Genomic DNA, 18,629 nt, shown 5'->3' on the forward strand with positions numbered 1-18,629 from the left:
AACCTATTCATGAAGGTCTATAGGTATATCCCTACAACCTATTCATGAAGGTCTATAGGTATATTCATTAAACTATTCATGAAGGTCTATGGGTATATCCCTACAACCTATTCATGAAGGTCTATAGGTATATCCCTACAACCTATTCATGAAGGTCTATAGGTATATTCCGTGTGAACACTTCAGCTACTGATCTCTATATCATGTAGACTAGCGTCACTGTGATACAGTCACACAGACTCTCTGTAGCATGCTGTAGCATGTTAGTTTGGCCAAGACTATAACATTTATTGTTAAAACAGGTGACATTTTCTCATATTGTATTCTAACTACTGGGACTTGGTTCTCAAGCTGTGTCCACAGTTCGACAGATGACAGAGGTATATATGAACTTCTGTGCTGACCAACATTTAGCTTGGTTTTACAGGCTATCATACCATGAAACAGAGAGCTAATTAAGTTGTAATTAAGAATGACTTAAGAATGTTGTCAAGGTTAATTACAGTTTAATTTTGTGAAAAAAACAATACTTTTTGATAATATATTGTTGTGAAAAAATGCAAACAATATGATGTCCAAAGTAGCATATTTCTGATCTGTTCCAACAAGAATATTTGTGTTATATTGTATTGAGTTTCCTGGTTTATTCATCAAACAAGACAATTCTTTTTAGGTCTTGGGACAAAGTTATGTAACCATCTGATGTACACTGATATGTTCGCTTTTCTCTGGGCAAGGTGAATGTCCAAGTAACACGATCTCATGAATGCAGGTGCCTTAATTGTTCACTAGCTTCTCGTTGTGCAGGATCACGTAAAAAAGTTTTACTCTTACACTTCTTGAAACTTGTTTTAAGTTTTCAGTTTCAATTTGAAAAAGACTGAGAGTGAATCACAGATTTTTGAAACTCAGGGAACACATAGTACAACAGGATGGTATTACTCAGATGTGTCTGAATTTCTTCACAGAACAAGCTCAGAATTGTATTGGTAGCTTTTCATTTTATGGTGATTTTGTTTTGATCTATTGTATACTTCATGTTTTTTACTTTTTTTTGTGGATGCATTTTCTGTTTAGTGTATCTCTGAATACAACCACCATAAATCATTGACTAAATCCAGCCAAGACAAGGTGTTTGTCAGTGTGTCAGGTGATAGGTCAGGGAGGTACTTATGAAGACTGGTTCCCAGTACTCATTGCACTGCAGCAGCTTTATGTGGAGTCATCTTGCATTTCGTTATTGTATATTCTGATGAATCCACATAAGGCAACATCTGAACTGTGATAAGCAATGTTTCATGTTTGTTTAATACACAATATAAGTTGTAGGTTTGTGATCAGGGTATACAGGGTTTTATGCATCCCGTGTTTGGTTATATCTAAAAACGAGGGACGCATAAAACCATGTATACCCCGAATCACAATGCTTTAACAAATTTATCTTACCGAACGTTTAAATCTCACATTAAGTAAATATAACATTAAAACAAATTGAAATTCAGTCATATATTTTACTAACATGGTACTGACTAGTGGATCCGAACCACTGTTTCACGGTTCACTGACTGCCATGGTAGCATGCTTTTTCCATGGGCCGGGGTATATATGATTTATTCTCCCTTGCAAACATTTATAACCCGCTTGGGCAGTGTATAGCCGTGCACTGGGCATACATGGTAATTTGTTCAAGGTCTTGTGAACCAATCAGAGATAGACATTCCTACATGAGATAGGATAATGTCATTTAGAAAGTGATCAAATGCAACACATGTTATATTTGGGATTACACTTTCTCAGTAAAGTACTGATGTGGTGGCTGAGTGGGTTAGACGGCTGACTTTGTGTGCTGGCCATTAGGTGCCTCAGCCTGAGAGTGTGGGTTTGAATCCTGGGAGATACTCAACCCAACAAAAAAGACTAGAGTCTGTACTTTACTGAGAATGTGTTATCCCACCTATGACATGTTTTACGCATTTATTTAATGCCTGAATTTTTTTCATAGACTATGGGAATTAATCTCACTGTCCTGTTTTAGGTGATTGGTTGTCTCAGCTCAGCAAGTTATTGTGAAAAACAATCATGTCTGACCCTACGCCGTCAACAATGATATGCCAAAAATATGCATGAGAACAAAGCTGAAATTTCTGCAAATGAATCCAAGACCCTGTTTCAGTGAGAAATGGTTCATCAGTCTGTGTGGACTAGAGCCAAACCATATTACTTACATGCATGATGTCTGCATTGTTGAAATACTCCAGACCTGGACCAACTCCACGGAGGTGGTGTAGTGTATTGTCGTTACTCAAGTATTGCAACTGATGTGATAAAACTTACCCCTAGTCTTCATCAAACATATTGTAGTCATATGCTTCTACCTCATCAGATGTTCAATAGAGACTAAGAGTCATTATTAAACTTCATCCAACATGGTAGTCAGAAGTCTTATACTTCCCTAGACATGGAGTATTCTTGAAGTACTCGTTTACTTCATCTGGAGAACTCTTGTACTTCATCTGGTGTTTGACAAGTGTGACTCAAACCTATGTGGAAACAGGCCCAGGAAGGTGAGAGATGTCTGATGCTTCAGATATGTCTGTTATATGGTATGTGCACGTACAATTTTAATATTGCTGGGTACAGTGTTAAAGAACACTGAAAGACCTGTGTAGATATTGGTCTTCAGTAACCCATGCTTGTCGTAAGAGGGGATCGGGTGGTCAGACTCGCTGACTTGGTTGACACATGTCATCGTATCCCAATTGCGTAGATTGATGCTCATGATGTTGATCACTGGATTGTCTCATCCCAACTCAGTTATTTACAGACCGCCGCCATACAACTGGAATATTGCTGACTGGCATTAAACAACAAACCAACCGTGACTTTACTCGACTTTAGGTTGTCACTGTTGGCCCACAGGGCTCACAATGAAGATACGTCGTACACCAGCTGCCATTTTGTCAAGTTCTAGTCCAGTCCAGTGAGGCTTTCACTGTGAGATGCTGCCCATTATTATTTTAGCAGAATAGTCAGGATATTAAGTCTAACATTTTCCTGTACCACTTGTTATTCCCACTAATTATGACTTTTGTTATTTATTACACAAACCACTAGCATGCCTAAAGTATATCCCAATGATTGTTTCTGATGGGTTCGGTATGTCTTAATACATAGTCAAATCTTTGAAGACTGTACCTCTGTCAAGTGCCTTCATATGAATTCAGTATTAGCACCAAGATCTCACAGTTTGCAAACATACACATTTTGCTGTCTAATACTAATACATTATGCTGTCTCACAGAAACCATACCTTGTAATCTGGTTTAATAGATCAGTATTAAACAACCTCATGTTTTGGACGGTTTCATATTAGCATGATGACAGGACATCTTACACGTCAGATATTAACCTTTGGTGTAAGGACCGAAGGACCAGTTGCATTAAATGTGGATGTATAAAATCATGTAGATATTTAACAGTGTTTTATCTAGTCATTTATCTCACTTTTATGAAAGTCAATGGTCTTGTTATTGTTTAAACCCGATTGTTGTAGATTTCATGACAGCATTATGTAGAAGTATGATTTGCTCACAGATAGATTATTTTGTTTATATCGTCATATATGACAGGACCAGATGTGATGTACCTTTGCTGAATGAGTGAGGAGACTGGAATAGTTGACCTGTATAGACATGTCTGACGTAGACAAACCAATAACAGCTAGAACTGATTGGGTGTCATGTTTCATGTGTGGGTGGGCGTTGAAACTTCGGAGAAGACAGGTAATATTTAGGAATTTTACTATTTTCAAAACAAATTTCATCATGACAATCTGTATATATTAGTGAGGAATTAATCCGTGTATGGATTTAGGGTAACATATAAATTGTGGACTAGTTTAACTAAAACAGAATATGTTTCTGCAATGGCAGCCCAATTGGGCATAGACATTGTTCTCAGAGGGACCTGAACTCAAGGAGTTCTCTCCCTTAGCTTGAGTCACAATGATTATCTCCCCCTGAGTGCCAGGAACTGCTGGTCATATGGTTGAATCAGAGTCACAATTATTATCTCATCAAGTGCCATAATCTGGTAGTCATGTGGTCAAATAACAGATTCACTTTGATTATACAGCTTGGTCCTTCAGCGTTGTTCAGTCGTCTAAGATTCTACAACTCGCTGTGCAGAGTAACATCGTACATTGGTCGCAAGGAACCTTGTACTATTGGTTTGAATCCAGGGTCATGTTTGTGTCAGGGTTTATATGTACCATGCCCGAGCTTGTAAGTTTCACCGAGGTTGTCATAGTTGGTGATCAGACCAGTATATTTCTTCATTCACTCACTCACTCATTATAGAGTAATAATGGGGCTGCACCAGATGGTATTCCTGCATTTAATTCTGTTAAATAAAATTCTTAGTTTGTTTCGGTCATTTCTTAAAAATACACATTCTGTGAAATTAGAAATTCATGTATTGTGTTGGAAGTGATAGATGGAGGACAAGCACCAGTATTATATCGGGATATATACATCGTGTAGCAGGAACAAGAAGTAGATTTGGTTCCTCTCTCACATGTTATGACAGAAGTCTGCGTTTCTGCCAATGTGCCTTACACATGTTCTATTGACCTTGCAGTTCCTTCACACTTGTTCCCTCACACTATGCAATACATGTACCTGGTTGTGGTCATCTGGGCTGGGCAGCCTAGCCTATTTTATCAATCATGGTAGATCATATTGGTCAGATGTTTTCTTTGTCGATATCAGTAGGACAAATTATGCTTCAGAGATCTGAGGTATTTCAGCAGTTCACACGGGTTCTGGTTGAGCTGGGTTTGTTTTTTTCAAATCATTTCTTGCCAAAACCAAGTGTTAAGACCCAAATGCAGTAAATGCTGTAAGGGAAAGGTTGATGTCTAAGATTCCGAGACCGTCCTAAAGTGACGGTGATAGTTGTTTGTGTTTGTCATGTGTTCACTTTACGGATATATTTTGAAGGTGAGTTCTCACTTGATAACAGTGTTAGGATCTACACAGAATCATCGCAAGAAGTTGACATCCATAAAAAGTGTACTCTTCTTCTTCATACCAGTCTCTAACTGCCACGTATAGAAGGTCAGATCTGACAGACTTCTTTCCTAATTGTAATTCATTGATAAGTTTCTCATGCTTCAGCCAAATTTGAATAATACCCATGTCAAAACTTGATGAATTTAAAGTTAACTTGAATATTCTCCTTCCTTGATAGCTGTGGCAGAGATGTTTTTGTGGAGAATCTTACTTACCGGTAATTTAAGTGGTAAGCAGGGTGACATCACTTGCGTTAATGTTTTACTGCCCTCATGAAAATAGACAAAATATGCATTGATTCCATGCTAAAACAGTGCGAAATTAGGGTGTACAAGAAGCACATCACTGCACTCATACAGGTCATGTACTGCCTACCTTACAACTTATTGCAAGATATATGATATCTGACAGACACTTATGCAGCAATCTCTCTGTCTCATCGAGTGAAAACAAAACTGATATTTTTCTAAATGTTTGTGTTATTTATATAATGTTATTTTATAATGCAAAAATGATATTTTAATAGACTGCTTAAATATATATGATAGTAACAAACAAGCCCATTTATATTGAAAAGGAGCCCTGTCTAAAAAGACATTTAGGGCTTTACTTTAGGGCTTTAGCACTGCAACCTGGCATATTAATGTGGTTCAGGGGACTGTGAGACAGACTACACTCCAACCTGTCATATACGATTTTACTTACAACCAGTTGTAAGATAAACGGTATCTGACAGACAATTTCTATATCTCATCAAGTGAAAACAAAATTGATATTTTTGTGAGTATTATTTTATTTAAATGTTATTTTGATAGATCATGAGCTGAGATTATCTTGTTTTCTGGACGCAACAAGATAAATGTTTTACCGGGCATATATTATGTAATTAATACTGATCTTACATGTTAGAATAGAGAGGCAGATTGAAAGTAATCTCGTGTAATGTGTCAATCAGCAAGTAAAATAACATGTTTTTGTAATGTTTTCAAATAGATATGGTATTTTAACTGGGCAATAAATATGCCACTGGAGACAGACATGAGTAAGAGAGAGGTAACATATTTCAGTCTAGTCTGGTGTAGCTCAGGGTTAGGTTGTTCCTCTCTGCCTAGCTGTATCTGACCAATGTCAGGGACTAGCCATGTTTTATTATGGAGGAGTGGCCAACGTGATCTTGGGATGGTGTTTTAAAACAACAACAAAAAACACTGCAAAAGAAGGGGATTGCCAGAATTTATCAACACTATTATATCATGAAAAAATAGCATGATCCTATTTTTATTAGCAAAAAGAAATGTACAAATCAACACTATTATATAAATTTGATCATTAGCAAAAAAAAAACACTGCAAAAGAAGGGGATTGCCAGAATTTATCAACACTATTAGCATGATCCTATTTGAATGTACAAAAATGGCATGATCCTATTTTTGCCAGAATTTACAAATTATATAAATTTGGATGATTATTTTTTAGGAGATGTACAAATCAAATTTGTATATTATTTAGGGACTGGTCAGTAGTTTAGGGTAGGGGAGAGTCATGGAACCAATGTTACATGTATTTGGGGATCGGGATTGCCATGAGAAAAAGGTTTCATAAAATGGGGATAGGATCAGAAAAATATCATACAGAGCTTAGACCAAACCCATCCCAAACCAGCCTCAGCAGCCAAATCTGAAATAGCAATCCCAAAGTTGAGGTCACGATGTTCTTGCCAAGTTAAGTACGTCTTGACAATTATTTACAACATGTGATTTCTGGACAAAGTAACATGGTTTGAATTTATTATACAGAAGTCCATGCATTGATCGTGCTGTTAATGTCCAATTTATTATCCTGTGACTTTTTGCATTTTGTATTCGTATATTGATTGGTCTAAATGACCTTCACCTAAAAACATTTTTGGACATTTTTTACCTCGTGACCTTATGAGTTTTACCTCATTAGCAGTACTCAGGGTGCATGAGAGGCCTATCACCTCAGGTGAAGAATTTGCTATGCAGATTTCCACCTCTTTGATATGCCAGGATCATATGATCATGGCAGAGATTCTCAGATTTTGTCATAATTATGAACCTTGGCACCATGTGACTTTCACAAAAGAGATAAATGTGAAAAACCAGCATCACACGCATTGTGCCCCATATCAACTTTCATGCTGAGGTGTAGCTGACATACTGGTCAAAGTGGCATTAATTGTTTCTCAATCACACTTCCATATTGTCGGATGTCTGGCGAGAGATGCCGTTCAGGTGCAGCGTGAAGTAATGTTTGAAAACTGACCTGTTTTGTATTGCTGCATGTTTAATGGCCTCAGTTCCTAATCAGGGAACAGTCTGTATATATGACGGTACGTGTGTTCAGTGACTAGACTAAGATGTGCCTTGTGTCCAGAGCATGTACAGATGAGCTGTTGTATGTTTCACCAGTACATTATACAGAGAGAGTCAGAACTCCAATTTGCAATTGAGAGATTGCCAAGATTATCCTTTTGATAGTTTTACTGCAAAGCTTACGCCAACTCCACAATTTAAATCATGTTAAAGATCTTTAAAACATTCACAAATCATTAGATAAATCACCAAGCTGAGATGTAATTAAGTTGCTGATTGTTTCTAGGTTTGTCAACATCATTCCTAACCTGTCACAATAGTGGTAAACATTTGAGACCAGCCGGGGCGGTGGGGTAGCCTAGTGGTTAAAGTGTTAGCTCGTCACCCCGAAGACCCTGGTTTAATTCCCCACATGGGTACAATGTATTAAGCCCATTTCTGGTGTCCCCTGCCTTGATGTTGCTGGAATATTGCTAAAAGCGGCGTAAAATCATACTCAATCACAGACCTGCATCACTTCAGGGATCTCCTGCCAAGCTGTTATATGACTGGGCAGCATTAATCCCAACTCACATACTGACTCCCAGTATACTGGTGATGTGGGGCGGTGGGGTAGCCTAATGGTTAAAGCTTTGGCCCGGCGCCGAAGACCGGGTTCTGACAATGTGTGAAGCCCATTTCTGGTGTCCCCCGCCGTGATGTTGCTGGAATATTGCTAAAAGCGGCGTAAAACCAAACTCAGTCAGTCAGTATACTGGTGATGTAATACACTGGTAGTATGTATGACTGCATCTTCTTTGTTTGACTCATGTTTCAGTGGCTGAAAGTTACTGTCCATCACTCAAAATAATCACTTAATTTGGGTAGAATGTTTCATAAACTCTGGAGTTTCATGTTGTCTAGACTAAAAATTAGTCTCTAAATATATACAATTTTGGTAGTAACAAATAAACCCATTTAAATTAAAAAAGAGCCCAAGTGAGATAGGAGATTCAGACCTGAGGAAATCTAGACTTGCTTCAGTTAGAGCCTACCATTGCAGGGAGGGCTGGGCTGTAGGAAATCTAGACTTGCTTCAGTTAGAGCCTACCATTGCAGGGAGGGCTGGGCTGTAGGAAATCTAGACTTGCTTCAGTTAGAGCCTACCATTGCAGGGAGGGCTGGGCTGTAGGAAATCTAGACCTGCCATTGCAGGGGAGGGCTTGTAGGGCCTTGCTTCAGTTAGGGCCTACCAGGGCAGGGAGGGCTGGGCTGTAGGAAATCTAGACTTGCTTCAGTTAGGGCCTACCATTGCAGGGAGGGGTGGGCTGTAGGAAATCTAGACTTGCTTCAGTTAAAGATTTCCATTGTTAGGGCCTACCATTCAGGGACTGTGGAGTAGGAAATATATCTGATTCAGGGACTGTGAGACAGACTACATGTAGTCCTATGCAAATATATAACGTGTAGTGTCAGCAAATTACTTGTCCTTTAGACGTTTAGGAGCATCTGTCATCTGTGTAATGAGTAAAATAAATGATAAAAGTAAAAAATATGGCTTTTTGGTATCAGTAGAGCTCTTTTGAGAAGGACAACATTGCCCATGTGTTTGATAAAATGTCTTCCTAATTATTACTTTGTGTGAAGACACAACCATTTCAGTTTGTGGTAAAACAGAATTATCTTTTCTGCACTGCTTCCAGATATACATGTTTTCTCTCAGAAACAAGACATTTTTCAGGACATCTAGTGCCAAGTCTATATTTTTCAAAACGTCTCAGTCTCCTCCACACAGATCAAATGCCTGGCCCCTTGAGACAAGATGTTACCCCCTACTGACAATGTAAGAATTTACTACCCAATCTGAATTACTGATACTCTATGTATTTGTCAGTTTGTTATTTATTTCTTATTCAATATTGTTGTGACACGGGAACATAATCCATGACTACACAACCAATTTATTGGGAGCTAGGGACCCTAGGCTTGAAGTCACAACCAGGTATTATGTTTTGTAATCATTTGACAGGGAAAAGATAAAAACAGAAAGTATATGTTTCTCAGAAACTTTGAAACTGTTTTCATTTAATTATGAATGTATTTGGTGTTCCAGAATAAATAAACTATGAACATTATGGGAGATACGTTTACGTTCTCAAATTCTAGTTAAATTTCAGTTTTGATCAGAAGAAAACACTACAAATATATGATTGATTTATCATGGCCAAACCTTTACGTTTCTGATGTAATGAAAACTTTTGGGTGACATTTCTTTCTGTAACAACCAGGTTTTGTGAGAAATTTTGTTTATATTAATGCAACATGTACATCTATTCTTGTGATCTCTAGTACAATCTTCACAAACATATTTGGCATGTTGGTGAGGATGTTTTTCATGAAATGTTTACCTTGAATGAATAATATGTTGGTAAAGTTACAAGAAATTATTTGATTCTGATGTCTTACTGTATTTTATTTATGTTGAGCTACTGTGATGTAAAAACACAGATATTTGATTATTTGTTACTTAATATCTTTCCCCCAGGTTTGAGTGATATATTGACCTCATCCTCAGCCGGAGATGAAGCTGTACAGTGTCATGATTGAACCATGTGTCAGAACTACCAGATACTATGCGTTACACAATATGCCTACTCAATTATTGATTCATGTTTTAAATCTGTATCTAATTTCAAAACAATTGCAAAATGTTGCAATTACAGTTTGATAGCTAAAGAGACAAGTATTAACTATGACTAATACAATGGTAAAACTGATTGCATTGGGCAAGTTAAACAATCGAAAAATGGCGGCATTTAAGCTGTTAATTAAACAACTTTGTTTTCATGGTCACACAGGTATATGTTGACTCCCATAATAACACAGTTGTAATATGTATTGATCACTGAGCAAGGCATGTCATGACATAGACTAATGCTTAGTCTCTGAATATATATAATTTTGATAGTAACAAACAAGCCCATTTAAATTGAAAAGGAGCCCCAGGGAGACCAGAGATTCAGATTCCTGAACCTGAGGAAATCTAGACTTGCTTTATTTAGGGCTTGGCAGTGGGGAAAATAATGTAATGGGTTCAGGGACTGTGAGACAGACTAAGGCACTGTGTTCCAGAGTCCTACAAGTATACATGTTTTTCTCTCAGAAACAAGACATTTTTCAGGACATCTAGTGCCAAGTCTATATTTTGGCTGACAAACGTCTCAGTCTCTCCACACAGATCAAATGCCTGGCCCCTTTTGAGACAAGATAGACAGTTCCCCTACTGACAATGTAAGAATTTACTACCCAATCTGAATTACTGATACTCTATGTATTTGTCAGTTTGTTATTTATTTCTTATTCAATATTGTTGTGACACGTGAACATAATCCATGACTACACAAACAGGTCAATTTATTGGGAGCTAGGGACCCTAGGCTTGAAGTCACAACCAGGTATTATGTTTTGTAATCATTTGACAGGGGAAAAGGTAAAAACAGAAAGTATATGTATCTCAGAAACTTTGGAAACTGTTTTCATTTAATCATGAATGTATTTGGTGTTCCAGAATAAATAAACTATGAACATTATGGGAGATACACTGCTTTACATTCTCAAATTCTAGTTAAATTTCAGTTTTGACTCAGAAGAAACACTACAAATATATGATTGATTTATCATGGCCAAACCTTTACGTTTCTAATGTAATGAAAACTTTTGGGTAACATTTCTTTCTGTAACAACCAGGTTTTGTGAGAAATTTTGTTTATATTAATGCAACATGTACATCTATTCTTGTGATCTCTAGTACAATCTTCACAAACATATTTGGCATGTTGGTGAGGATGTTTTTCATGAAATGTTTACCTTGAATGAATAATATGTTGGTAAAGTTACAAGAAATTATTTGATTCTGATGTCTTACTGTATTTTATTTATGTTGAGCTACTGTGATGTAAAAACACAGATATTTGATTATTTGTTACTTAATATCTTTCCCCAGGTTTGAGTGATATATTGACCTCATCCTCAGCCGGAGATGAAGCTGTACAGTGTCATGATTGAACCATGTGTCAGAACTACCAGATACTATGCGTTACACAATATGCCTACTCAATTATTGATTCATGTTTTAAATCTGTATCTAATTTCAAAACAATTGCAAAATGTTGCAATTACAGTTTGATAGCTAAAGAGACAAGTATTAACTATGACTATTACAAGGGTAAAACTGATTGCATTGGGCAAGTTAAACAATCGAAAAATGGCATCATTTTTAATTAAAAAACTTTGTTTTCATGGTCACACAGGTATGTGTTGACTCCAATAATAACTAGTGTTGGGAATTGGTTGAAATCTTACAATTGATGATTGGTTCAATACCAACGACCAATCATCGAAAAAAATTGGTTCGCGTCATTTTTTAGATTTTCCTATTCAGGTTGTAGTTGCAGATAAGTATAAAGAAAAAACATTTGGTTCTCTGTTGTTGTTTTTTTAAACTGCACAAATTACATTTGCAAATTTCACATCCAGTGTAAAATGATTCAGTTCCAGTGTAACATAAACTTCCCAGACGTCCTAGATATGATCATCAATGTATTTCAAACTCTATTACAGTGGTTGACACTAATGATCCAAAATCGTTTGTGTTCAAGCACTGATTTGAGAAAGATGTATCGATTGCTTGATTGGCCACAGATGGACAGACCAATCTTCACTTATTTCCAAACACTTAATCGAAACACCACTAATAATAACACAGGATGTTACTGAGCAAGGCATGTCATGACACAACTTAGACAGGTGTGGAAGTAGTACCAGAGCTTAAGGCTTTATGTAGTCTACATGAGTCATACAAGTGTGAATGTGATTAATGATTCATCTGATTAATAAAAAACCTGATTTTATGTATTTGATTTGTTTGTGCAAACACTGCATGGTGACAGATGGACAGACAGGGTCCAAACACTGCATGGTGACAGATGGACAGACAGACAAACACTGCATGGTTAAGATGGACACAGGTCCAAACACTGCATGGTGACAGATGGACAGACAGGTCCAAACACTGGATGGTGACAGATGGAGAGACAGGTCCAAACACTGCATGGTGACAGATGGACAGACAGGTCCAAACACTGCATGGTGACAGATGGACAGACAGGTCCAAACACTGCATGGTTACAGATGGACAGACAAGTCCAAACACTGCATGGTGACAGATGGACAGACAGGTCCAAACACTGCTTGGTGACAGATGGACAGACAGGTCCAAACACTGCATGGTGACAGATGGACAGACAGGTCCAAACACTGCATGGTGACAGATGGACAGACACTGCATTGTGACAAACACATCAGTTTCACATCTATGATTTAAATGAATTTGGGCCTTCCTTTCAGGTTGAACGGACACACCATGACATATACTGCTCAAAATGTGTTAAGGATCACCACTTTAAAAGGTGAAACTTCAAATGTGTACATGTTGAAAAAAGCCAAACGCATACTGTATGAAGACTTGTTTAATGAAAAAGTCAGATGTCCAATAATCAGTCTGTTCATGGGTGAAAATGAGCGTATCTTCTAAAACATACACCAAAACATACCCAATGAAGACAAGTTCTCTGGCAGGGATTTGGTCACCCACCAGTTGACAGTTCCAGGAAGCTGGAATGAATGTCCAGCCCTATCCTGCTTGCTAAGTGGAAAAATGTTTGCACTATCCTTTCTTCATTTGCATATATCGCAAGCATTTAAACTATTGATTTTGAGATACAATATTGATAATACACAAGGTTCAAAAAGGTGAACAACACACGATAATTGTTTAGCTTTCTAGCGCTTTTAAACCGTAAATGAGACACGCGTAAAACCAATGTTTTCACGCCGTGGGTACGCGTCAAACAGGAGCGCCGCTAAATGAAGCTGGCAGACATTTCAGAGTTCCCCGAGACGCAGTATCATCTCTGTGGGGACGTTATCTAGAGCTAGGCAACACATAGGATTAACCATGGTCAAGTTGATCGTCTACGCGTGACGTCACTTCAGCAAGACAACCATATTCTGTTGGTGTATCTGCGGAATCCATACCAAACTGACTCATTAACAGCTCAACAATTCCTCGGGTGAGACCGCTCAGTGGCAGATTCGTACGTACCGGTTGAGGGAGCACAACATCCGGCCCAGACGTCCGGCGCTACATCCAAACCAGATTTACTTCCCCAAGAGGCACGCCGAACTTGGTGTTGTCAGCCTCTGAGGTTCACAAGACAAGACCCATCCTCAGATGAGTGCAGGTTTCACGGACAGCCCTGGCGGACATTCAAGACTTTCCAGGTGTCCAGGAGGACATTTTAGTGCCGCTTTCGTTACTCAAGTTTTGAGGGTGGAAGTGTAATGGTGTCCAATGGCCTAACAACGGATCTCATCACACAACTCTTCGTTGTTAAGTGGAAATCGAATGACGTACGCCATTGGGAGGACATTTGTTCGAGATCACATTTTACCCCTCGTAGGTCCCTAAAGTCTCCTTGCAGCAGGATACAGCGCGTCCACACGTGTCCAACCGACTTTTGTTGGAACACGTCTGAGAAGAGACCCGTGAAGATCCGTGTTAGAATTGATCTTCAGTAACCCATGCTTGTCGTAAGACTTACGAGATCGGGTGGTTAGGCTCGCAGATTTGGTTGACACATGTCCTCGTATCCCAATTGCGTAGATCGATCCTCATGTTGTTGATCACTGGATTGTCTGTCCTAGACTCGATTATTTACAGATCGCCGCCATATAGCTCGGAATATTTCTGAGTGCGTCGTAAAACTAAACTCATTCATTCGAGATGAGACGGAACGACGATAGGACCAGAACCAGTCGGTAACACAAGCCCAATATTTCACTGGCATTTAGAAATTGATACGCTAGGCTGTTTTCAAGCAGCTTTTGTATTCAAAGCGCCGCCTCGTCGTCTGTATCAGGGCAAATGGTGACTGTTCCCTGTTAACAAGTTTTGTCAATGAATCAATGGTAAAACATTGATCATTCAAATGACGGATGAGAAACACAAATTTATATGGAGCAAAGGTACTTTTCGTAAGTATATATGTTCACCAAGACTATTCACTTCAGGTTTTTCAAATTTGATCTTATTTGAGCGAAGTAGCTTATTTCTTATATTAAATATGGCTCGGAAAAGAGCCTATTGTCTAAAGGTGCACACAGGTACATGGACAACGAAGGTGTACACTACAACGTGCACTATCAAGTGTGGACAGTACAACATACAGCATGAAAGTGTATATTACATCCAAAGTAGGCTACAACACAGGATAAAACTAAGAAGGTAAAGCCTACAACATACGCTTCAAAGATGTACGCTACAACTACCAGTACGCTACGACACAGTATAACGCTGGGAGGCGCAGACTACAACATACCATTAGGTGTAAGCTACAACATACGCTGAGAAGTTGTAGGCTACATCCCAGAGTACGCTACGACCCGTATATATAACGCCCGGAAGGCGCACACAAAAACATACGCTACATACATTTTTAAGAACCTGTAGCGTGATAGAATAACCACTAAATGCTTATAAAACCAATCAAACGAATACTCTGTCACCAAGCACACAGTACGCTGCCACACAGTATAACGGTGGGAAGATCGACGCACTGTTCTCTTGGCGTCTATAATACCAGACGCAACCCGATAAGTCCCCAGCATGACGAGCACAGATGTCAAAAACCTGTGACATTTTGTGTATATTTATATCAACTCATATGACACTCCCACACTGCACAGGTAACGCATGACTCTACGGCTACGTCACATCGTTCAAGAGGCGTCCATTTACCGTCAGCTGGTAACGTTGTATATCACAGCATACCTCGGGCCCAGGTAGGCAATACATCAGTAATTATACACAGTAATGCAAACTGTCACCACTAAATGAACTTACCTCTGTTCTCACCTGTCAGGTATGACCCGGCAAACAGAAGGGGAGACTCTGAGATGCAAAAATGCAGCTCTCTACAGATAAAAACATGTGTCGTCTTCCAGCGGTTTGCGTAACTTGGGAATGATCCGATTTGATGTTAGCATGTGTGAGTTGTCATGTTTAAGATTGATAAATGTACAGTTGAAGAAATTAAGTCCATTAATCTCTTAATTCGGTCAGAGACGTACCTTGTTTTCACCTAACGTTTGGAGTTTTGTTTACACCGAATGAACTCTTGACGGAAGACACGGGTTATCTGGCCAACTAGTCTCATGGCAGGGGAAGAGAAAGATAGTGTAGACAGAGATGTTAGTTCATGATGGGAGGGGGGCTCGCAACGCGCATTCCTGATCCCCGTAGTAACGTCACAATGACTGACAACTATACATACAGATCAGGTCGTCTCGGACGTCGTTTCTCACGTCGTCGTCACTTCTCGAGGCAGCGGCGCGACTAGATGGGCAAAATAGGAAAACCAATTACCCCGAGGTTAAAGTCGCTGAGAGCTGTTGCTCCAAGCTTAGCAATATCCCGTTTCAGACTCAGCACAGTTTTCCTGGCCGGTGACAAGCAGAGAAAACACTGTCGTCTGCCTTTCACTCGTAATCGCCTTGTCAACATGGCCGCTGCCCGTCTCCAAGGTAGACCCCAGACAGGTGGGGCCGGGACCTGAGAGGACACACCGACACCCAAATCTCTTCTAATTCTCAACGCTGTCAATATTTACATATTCGCAGCAATACAGTGTTTCAAAAACCGCGACTTGGCGAGCGTGAGAGGAGAATGGAGAATTGACAGAAGAGTCGAGAGAGACAACTCGCACGCGACGCGAAAGATAATCCGCCATTCTTTTGATGGAGGGACCTCGGAGTGAAATGGCTGCCAAGGGATTGCGGAGTGGACCTTTTAGGGCGCAAATTAGAAATCGGGACATCAAATGGAGCACGGTTAATACTCGGAAAGTCCTGAAGGGTGAGCTTTACAAAGACAATCTGAGATACAGCCCCAACCCTAGTTTGGACAATCGGCTTGTTCGCCTCAGTGTGGCTTGAGCGACAATTGTCGCTACTGGGGAAACATGACATGCCGCGCCCACATCTCGTCTTGAAAAGTGCCCTGGCGATCAACTATACCTTACAGCGAGAAAAAACCTAGTTGATTTCTTTGTCCTTTTAAAAAAAATAGATTGGTATGACACCTTTGTTGTACGGAGGGTGGGAAGGGGCGGGTGTGAATTTCTATTAAATATGAGTTGTCAGCCTGTTGGGTGACATATAACTCACACTGTGATCGTAAAATGACATTTTATAACACTAGGAAAGTTCGGGCCAATGGCTGGTCTCGCTGGCTGAGTAAACATGTCGCTTCCCGACAGTGTCAGTGGCTGTTCATACTATCGGCCTCTAGTTTGTATGAGTGAGTGAGTTTTACGCCGCTTTTAGCAATATTCCAGCAATATTAGGACGGGGGACACCACAAATGGGCTTCACACATTGTGCCCATGAAGGGAATCGAACCCGGGTCTTCGGCGTGACGAACGAACGCTTTAACCATTAGGCTACGTTTGTATGAGTGAGTGAATGCTGCCTCAAGCCGGAGTTCAGTATTTCAAGCTGTAGGACGGCGGGTAGGATACTGGGGCCGGCCAGTGATTGAACGCATGGGCAACGCCACGCCATTCAAGAACGACCAGTCCTGTTGGTCAATTTCTGCTGGTTCATTCAGACATGACGTTACTTTGAGCCAAGACTACCCAGGAATGCCCCCGCTGAAGTTCTAGTCGATGAAAGATCTATAATTCACATGCTATCACACTGGTTACTATTATAAACCCCATTCCAAGTCGCTGGTTTGTGTTAGGACAAGCTTGAGATTTCGGCCTGCGGAGATCTTGCCTCGGTGCTGTTGGCAATCAGTGCGGAAATACATTTGATGTCTGTCATACCGTGATTGAAATTTCGTGCCGTTTTAGCTTTTAACAGCAGTATAAGGGAAGGAATCTTTATGAGAGGAATCAAACCCGGGTCATCGTCCCCAAACATAAACTTTTAGTCCGTATTTGCGCATGCAGTAAGTATGTTTTTACACCGCTTTTAGCAATATTCTTGCAATAATACGACGTGGGCACTAGAAACAGCCTCCCTCACCTTACCCATGAGGGGGATCGAACTACTGGGATACCTTATCGCCCCTATCTGTTTACAGCATATATACATTTACATGGGCGGTTTACATTTAGGAGACTCTTGTCCAATGAAATCCACGCAAAATGGGATGTCTGACAGTAGAGAGATAGAAAACTCGTGCTAGCCTGGCTTTTGTTTCGGAGTAGTACCTTCTTGGTAGTTACCACTGTACCAGTTGCCTTTTTTCAACTGATACAATAGTAACCGTTACGTTTTGTATAATATCTGTTCGTAAGTTTAACCACGCACGTTCCATAAGCTCGCACTTTCCATAACTGGAGTACTGTTCTAAGAACTCACTCGCAGTCATGTGGACTAAACGCATTTCTCATGCGCATGCGCAAAACCCTTTCCTGTCGTAAGTCAATATTTCTATAATTGTTTCATCTTTAAGAATCTGTTAGGTGATAGCGTGATAATATAACCACCATATTCTTATAAAACCAATCAAATGAAGACTATCACCAAGCACACACATAATGGATATTATACCGTTAAGCGAGAAACCAGGCATTATCGTTGACTGTTAGTACCCTTTCAGCACGAGATGGATTTTTTATTGGAAATAGAAAACCTTTTAACCAAATACTCTCACCTACAGGCAAGCTTTCAATTTAATATCATTCTTCTTTTGTTTAGTAGTCGAGATACGTTTCAAGGCTGTGTCCACCAAGATCTATCTCAGCGCAACTGCAAGTAGCAAAAGAGCAGCCGCTTGAACGCGAATGTATCCCTAAGGGTACGTAAAACTTTGCTGTAGATTCTGTTTATGTTAACATTAGATACACAATTTTCAAATATCTCTATTTTTGTTTCATTAATTCACGAAAAAAAATGCCCAATAATATTGCTACTTTGTGAGACATCCCGCCTTTACATTGGAACATTCTCCTGCTTTGAAGCCATATTGGAAATGAACCCACGGCCTCACTTTAAACACGTCACATCGGTACTGGCCTGAGGGTTGTTTGTGCTCGCTGAAAAGACGGACGCGCTTCAAACGCGAAAAGAAGAATTTCTGTTGGATATTCCGCGCTTCAAAGCTGAAAGTGTC

This window comes from Haliotis rubra, unplaced genomic scaffold (assembly GCF_003918875.1).
Source record: "Haliotis rubra isolate DU_JTF1 unplaced genomic scaffold, ASM391887v1 Scf312, whole genome shotgun sequence".
In the NCBI taxonomy this organism is placed as follows: domain Eukaryota; kingdom Metazoa; phylum Mollusca; class Gastropoda; order Lepetellida; family Haliotidae; genus Haliotis; species Haliotis rubra.